The sequence below is a fragment of the Lemur catta genome, chromosome 1 (genome assembly GCF_020740605.2).
Source record: "Lemur catta isolate mLemCat1 chromosome 1, mLemCat1.pri, whole genome shotgun sequence".
Lineage (NCBI taxonomy): Eukaryota > Metazoa > Chordata > Mammalia > Primates > Lemuridae > Lemur > Lemur catta.
Window position 1 is genome coordinate 224,879,292 of NC_059128.1, and position 7,256 is coordinate 224,886,547.

The following is a 7,256-nucleotide window of genomic DNA, read 5'->3' on the forward strand; positions in this document are numbered from 1 at the left end:
GCTTGAGTCCGGGAGTTTGAGGTTGCTGTGAGCTAGGCTGATGCCACGGCACTCTAGCCTGGGCAACAGAGTGAGACTCTGTCTCAAAAAATAAAAAAATAAATAAAATTAAAAAAAAAAAGAAATGCTGAGACTGATCTTATACACATAATGTGGTATGGAGGGTGAGGGTGCAGAAAGGAGACAGCAAATGAGATTCTTTGTTCTCTTCCTCTTAGGGATAATTTTGGTTTGTATCTCCTGTTTGAAGCCTTGTCTAGTAACCTTTGGCTCAGGTTCAGTAGTGGCCAGTTCTCTCTTAGAGAACCTTTCCCTCTCCCACCCCCACAACACATGGATTACTATCTGGGTCTGAACTGGGATGACCTAGTCCTGACATTCAGCACAGCCCAGGTGCACTACAGGTGAGAAGAAACACTTCTCTTGATAAATAGGCTCATTACAACAGGGCAGATAAGATGAAGACAAGACTAGGATGCCTCCTGCTGGGAATAGGTGCCAGAGGCAGTTTCTCCCCAGGTGACTGTAAATGAAGTTTAGTTCCTGACTTTGGGTCTCCAGAACCTCTCAGTTTCTCTAATCACTTTTAGTGGCTAAGTGAAGGAAACATCTTGAACTCCCACCTCCGCCTCCCAGAGTGCTAGGATTATAGGTGTGAGCCACCACTCCTGGTAATGAGTAAAGAAAACATCTATACAATTTCATAACAAACTTAAAGCTACATCCACTCACAGGCACTGTTGGGGAACATTTGTTTTTGTTAAGCTCCTACAGCATCTAGTATAGAATTTCTTTTACATAGTAGGCTCTTAATAAAATAACTGGAATATAATGGAATGAAATAGTTGTGATCAGTTTGTGTCTCTTCTCTAATTCATGCTACAGGGCCTGAGCTTTGACCTACACTTGACTTTCGTTCACCCTGAGGCAGAGGAGGAACATCCTAATGTTACCACAGTATTGAGAAACCATGAAGAATACTTTGTACTCAGATATAAGACTGTTTTTACAGGTGCCACGTTCCACAGACTCCACCAAGCCTTTCAGTCTTTTTGTGTGATGTCTACATGAGCTAATAAGGAAATGGTATCTGGAGCTTAGAGTAAGGGAAGAATCAGACGTGATCGCCTCACCTGGTCTTTATACCTCTCTCTCCATGGCCTAGACGAACCTATCATTTCAAAGTTTACTACTCTTCCTCTATACTATATCATAATGGTATACTTTAAATTTGGGGGGCAAAGTTATAATTTTAAATATTTCCTCCCATTATCCTCCGAAATATGGCAATACTTGGCTATCATAGCCACAAGCACTAAGCATGCCACCCAAACTGGACCCATCACCATATCCCAGATATATGCTGTAATTTTCAATACCTTTCTTCTTTCCTTTAATTTTGTATGCCTCGTCCCATCTGTACCCAAATCTGACCATCCCCTGAAGGCTTTCCTAATTGTGGCAGTGTGAGATAGTATTTGTTATGCCTCTGTACGACAGTTACCAAATGCTACCTTACATTTTAATATGGGTTCATGTTTTTTAAAAAATAACCTTAATGAGATATAATTCACATACCATACAATTAACCTACTTAAAGTGTATAATTAAATGGTTTTTAGTATATTCAGCGCTGTGCAACCATCACCAAAATGAATTTTTTAACAATTTCATCACCCCAAAAAAGAAACCTTGTACACATTAGCAGTCACTCCTAACTGCCTTCCCTCCAGCTCTTGGCAACCACTGATCTACTTTGTGTCTCTACAGATTTGCCTATTCTGGACATTTCATGTGAACACAGTCATACCATATGTATTCTTTTATGGCTGGTTTCTTTCACTTTTGTGTTAGCATAGTGTTTCCAAGATTCATCTACATTGTAACATATATCAGCACTTCATTTCTTTTTGTGTTTAATAATGTTCCATTGTATGGATATACACTTTATTTACCTTCATCAGTTGATGGAGATTTGGGTTGATTTCACTTTTTTCCCTATGATGAAAAATGCTTATACATTCATGTATAAGTTTTTATAATGACATATATTTTCATTTCCCTTAGGTATATACCTAGGAGCGGAATTGCTAGGTCATATGGTAACTCTGGTTTTTTTCTAACCTTTTGAAGAACAGCCAGACTGTTTTCCGAAGTGACTGTACCACTTTTCATTCCCATTATCAGTCTATGAGGGTTTCAATCTCTCCACACCTGCACCAGCATTTATTATCCATCGTCTTTTTTATTTTAGCTACCTTAGTGAGTATGAGTGGTATCTCGTTGTGATTTTTATTTGCATTTCCCTGATGGCTAATGATGTTGATCATTTTTTCACATGCTTATTAGTGATTTTTACATGTCCTTGGAGAAATGTCTATTCAGATCCTTTGCTCTTTTTTAAATTGGATTTTTTATGGGTTCGTGTTTTATCTCTGTTACTATATATCCATATATAGTACTATCTATATATAGTTACTCTATATCTGTAACTATAAATCTCTTGAAGGCATTTGGTCCACAAAATCATGAACACTGGAGTTATATTCCACTATGTTGGTATCCAGAACACCATAACTGTGTGACTTGGCAAGTTAATTAATTTTCCATCTCAGTTTTCTCGTCTATAAAATGTAGATAATAATACCTACATTATACAATGGATTTGAGGATTAAATAAAATTATGACTAGAAATCCCCTAGGAGTGCCTGTCACTTAGAAAATAACCAATAAGTGTTACCTATTATTTTTAATAATTTTTATACCTTCCAATGTGTAGTTTAGATTCATACATACAATAGGTGTTCAATGAGTATCTGTGAATGAATAATTTAGGAATGAAAATTATTTTCACTTATTTATAGTTGTAGTTATGACTATCTATCTATGAAAAGGTCAAGCAACCCAGTATGGAATAAACATAGGCTGAGCAAGTGAATAAATTAAAAAGATACATAGTCATCCAACTCCCAAAATAATTGCCAAGGAAAGCACTTCACCAGGTCTTAGAAAGAAAAATGTAAATTCAATAGGAGTAGTCATAAGGACACTTTTACAGCTCTAACAAATTCTTAGCCAAAGACTCACAGATCCAAAAATATGTCATTATTTGAATCTTCAAAATAAAGAAATAAAGCCCAAACACTTCAGTAAAGAATCCTAAAGTGAGGAAAGATTCAGGAAGGCATCTCAACCTATCAATTCTATAGCAACAGCAAACTAAGGCAGAGGAAGGAACTTCTGAAAACCAGAGAAGTAGACCATAAGTGACAAATCTGGAAGGCTTACTCTCAGCCCTAGTAAATAGAGGCTCACTCCTCACGATGGATTGAAAGACTCCAGCTCCCTCTGCCTTCAGTACTGCCTTAAACAGAGAGCAATTGGTTTTTTTGGGATTTAGACTACAGCTGGTAGGAATATGGCAGAACTTTAAACCCTCCTAAGCCAATATGGATAAACCAACCTGAGAGGGATTCAGCAGTGGAAATAAATCAAAATCTTGCATGCCAGGCTAAGCCTTCATCTGATAAGCAATGAGCAGGCATAGGGTCACAGCAGGAGGGAAAAATTAAATATGGATTGAAAGAATGAAAGCAGTGCTTTAGAAAGGCTCATCTGAATCAGAGGTGGCTGTAATGGAGTTAGGAATCAGGTTTAGGAGGTATGAGGTCTTGATATAACTTGGAGACAGATAATATAATAAGCATAAATCTTGGACAAGGAGAGTTGAGACCAGTCTCTCAAATCTTAAGTCTTAAGACATGAATGGCCCAAAGCAGAGGACCATGGTTTATGTAGGAAATTGTGCAATTATGAGTAAAGGCTGTTGTCAACTTTTTTTCTCTCTACACTTATCATGATCTAACAAGTAGCAGAGAATAATAGTTATGACAATAACGACTATTACTATTATAGCTCATAATATTAATAATTACCACTACTTATGGAGTATTGACTTTGTGCTATGTACTAATGTTAAGCACTTTAGTCTTATGCCTCACAAGGACCCTATGAAACAGATAATATATTAATGCTTCATAACACAGATGATGAAATCAAGGTTTAAAGAGATTAACAAAATCAAGATTAAGTAAGAGAAATCTGATTTCCAAAGATAGGTTTTGAAAACTATATCTGATGAAAGCCAAAGCCTACTCTTTCAATCACATCAGTAAAATGCCTCCCAGCTAGCATGGTTTATGAAAGGATTCTCCACTCAGATTAATTCTTAGTTTTTCTGCAGTCAATAGGTCAATAGGGCCCATCAAAGTCAGGTATACCCAAAATTATTCATGCATTTATTTCATTCATTCACTATGTACTGACTGCTTACTATGTCTTAGGGGAATGCCATGGTAAACAGATGCAGTTCCTGCCCCATAACATTCTAGTCAGGAGACTTATACTGAAATGTATTCAGTTTGACCAAGCATAACATAACAGTGAAGTTTTGAAAAGCTGACAAATATGCCATGTACTTTCCCAATTCCCTGTAACCCATGTTCCTTTCCCTAGGTCATGATTATGTTGTCTCCTCCATCCTTCACACTCTATAGTGTCCCCACCACCCCCCATGGCATCTCCTTCAGCTAGCCACAGACAGCCCCCATCACTGTGGGGGCCCACAAGCCACTACAGTTCTTTCGCCTCCCAGAGAGTTTTCATCACTCTCCAGAATGACTAGATGGTTTCAAGGCCCACTGTAGGGTTGAGTGATGCTGCTTAATTTAGACTCATCTAGCTGGTTTGAAAAAAGATGCATCCAAGATAGCTCAGATAGAAAAGGTTTACTCTAATAAGCAATGAAGAGACTCTCACATTAATCTAGCTGTTAACAAAGCTGGCCTCAATGAAGCTGCACCTGCAGCATCACTCTGGATATAAGGCAGCCCTAGACCTCAGCAGGATTTTATGAATCTTTGCACTTATGTTCTACAGTTGACAAAAAATTAACAATTTTGCTCAGTGAACTGACATGTCCACAGGTTACTCTTTGGCAAAGTCCTGTCCCACTCCTGGGGTTCTCATGTCTCGACCCTAACCCTCAACACAGTTAACTAAGATACATCCAATTCAATCAGTCCAAATTATGTGCAAGAAATCATGCTAGGCAATGGAGGGAGGTAGGGTGGGCGGATAAAAAATGAATAAAGGTGGCCATTCTATATGAATAGGAGCCTATTCTGATTGGGCATGAGATACGTATTTTACAGTGAAATTTATAGTTTCTTTGCCAGTAGCTTCAAAAAGCCAGAAACATAATTTTCAACTTTTAGAAGACACTTTCTTGGATATCTTTAGCTGTTCAATGATCTGGTTACCTCTATCTTAAATTCAACAACTAGATAGTTGGAGTCTTTTTTTTTTTTTTTTTGAGACAGAGTCTCAGTCTGTTGCCTGGGCTAGAGTGCCATGGCATCAGCTTAGCTCACAGCAACCTCAAACTCCTGGGCTCAAGCAATCCTCCTGCCTCAGCCTCCCAAGTAACTGGGACTACAGGCATGTGCCATCATGCCCGGCTAATTTTTCTATATATATTTTTTAGCTGTCCATATAATTTCTTTCTATTTTTAGTAGAGACGGGGGTCTCGCTCTTGCTCAGGCTGGTCTCAAACTCCTGAGCTCAAATGATCCTGCCGCCTCAGCCTCCCAGAGTGCTAGGATTACAGGCGTGAGCCACTGCACCCGGCCTTGGAGTCTTTATTAAATTAAAATAGCTCCTAGTACAGCTTTGCAAGCAGTAGGCTTTCAAAATTTGCCGATTTATTCATTTCTTTACCTACACTACTTTTTAATTTCTATTTCCTTTCAAGTTTCAAAACTCCACATTATATAAAGTACTTTTTCAAAGCTTTCTACCAGGTAGTTTCATTCATTATTATTGAGGTTATCTTTTCCTCCTTAATTTCACCAATTTGTAATCTTAACTCTATTTCTGAATCATGTTTGTGTTATTTCTTTTTCACATTTTACATTACATTCCTGTCACTTATCACAGATTTAAGAAATCACACATTTTTAAGCATAAACCTGTATTATTTTAAATATTTGCAATTTTCACATATTAGGGCTACTGTCAGAATGTTAGCTTGATCCAAAATAAGGTCTATTTTTAAAAGGACCCTTTCAAAACAGATGACTCCTGTGGGTTTTAAAAACATTCCATCCTTCAGCTACACTGACAAAGTGTATCCTTCCATGACTACAACTCAGAAATTAAAGTATGCAGAATATGAAGCATATAATTTTTCAAACAAATGACTGAGAAACAAAAAGCTACCTTCCTCTTTCTTTTTAAGGAGGAAAGCAATTTAATGCCATTGATTATACACAACTATTTAACTTTCTTATGTGTAAGCACTGTAAAAAGAAAAGCTAAGTACTTTCCTCATTTCTATTCATGACTTCAAAATCATAAAAAGTAACTTCAGAAAAGACTAAGTTTGGGACAAGAATGAAAATATATGTTAATCAGAATTACTAAATTAGTGCCAGAGTCGGGATTTTCCCAGTTTAATTGTAGTTTTAACCTGGAGTAAAATTTCAATGCTTTCAGAGTTTTCAAACTGACCAACTAACTTGAGCTATCTCACTCAAATCAAGGAACCTCCTGGCTGACTCCCAGATTCATTCCTAGTCACTACAACTTGGACCCAAAACCGCAGAAGTGCTTCTATAATTAAAATGGTCAAAACATCCTTACTTGAAATATACTTCTTTTATCATTAGAAAAAAAAAAATCCTGGGCCAGGGAGCAGGTGCCTCACGCCTGTAATCCTAGCACTCTGGGAAGCCAAGGCTGGAAGATGGCTGGAGGTCAGAAGTTGAAGACCAGCCTGAGCAAGAGCGAGACCCTGTCTCTATTAAAAATAGAAAGAAATTAGCCAGACAACTAAAAAATATATATAGAAAAAAAAATTAGCCAGGCATGGTGGCACATGCCTGTAGTCCTAGCTAGTTGGGAGGCTGAGGCAGGAGGATCTCTTGAGCCCAGAAGTTTGAGGTTGCTGTGAGCTAGGCTGACGCCATGGCACTCTAGCCCGGGCAATAGAGTGCAACTGTCTCAAAAAAAAAAAAAAAAAAAGAAAAAAAAATCCTGTAGGGCAAGTAGGGAAGGTATTATCCATATTTTATGGATGCGGCAACTGAAATCAAATCCCTCGTGCAAAGACACAAGACTATTAACAACGGAACCGGAGTACGGATCCAGGAGTTCCAATTTCTAGTCCAGCTGCCTTTACACTTCGAAGTTGGC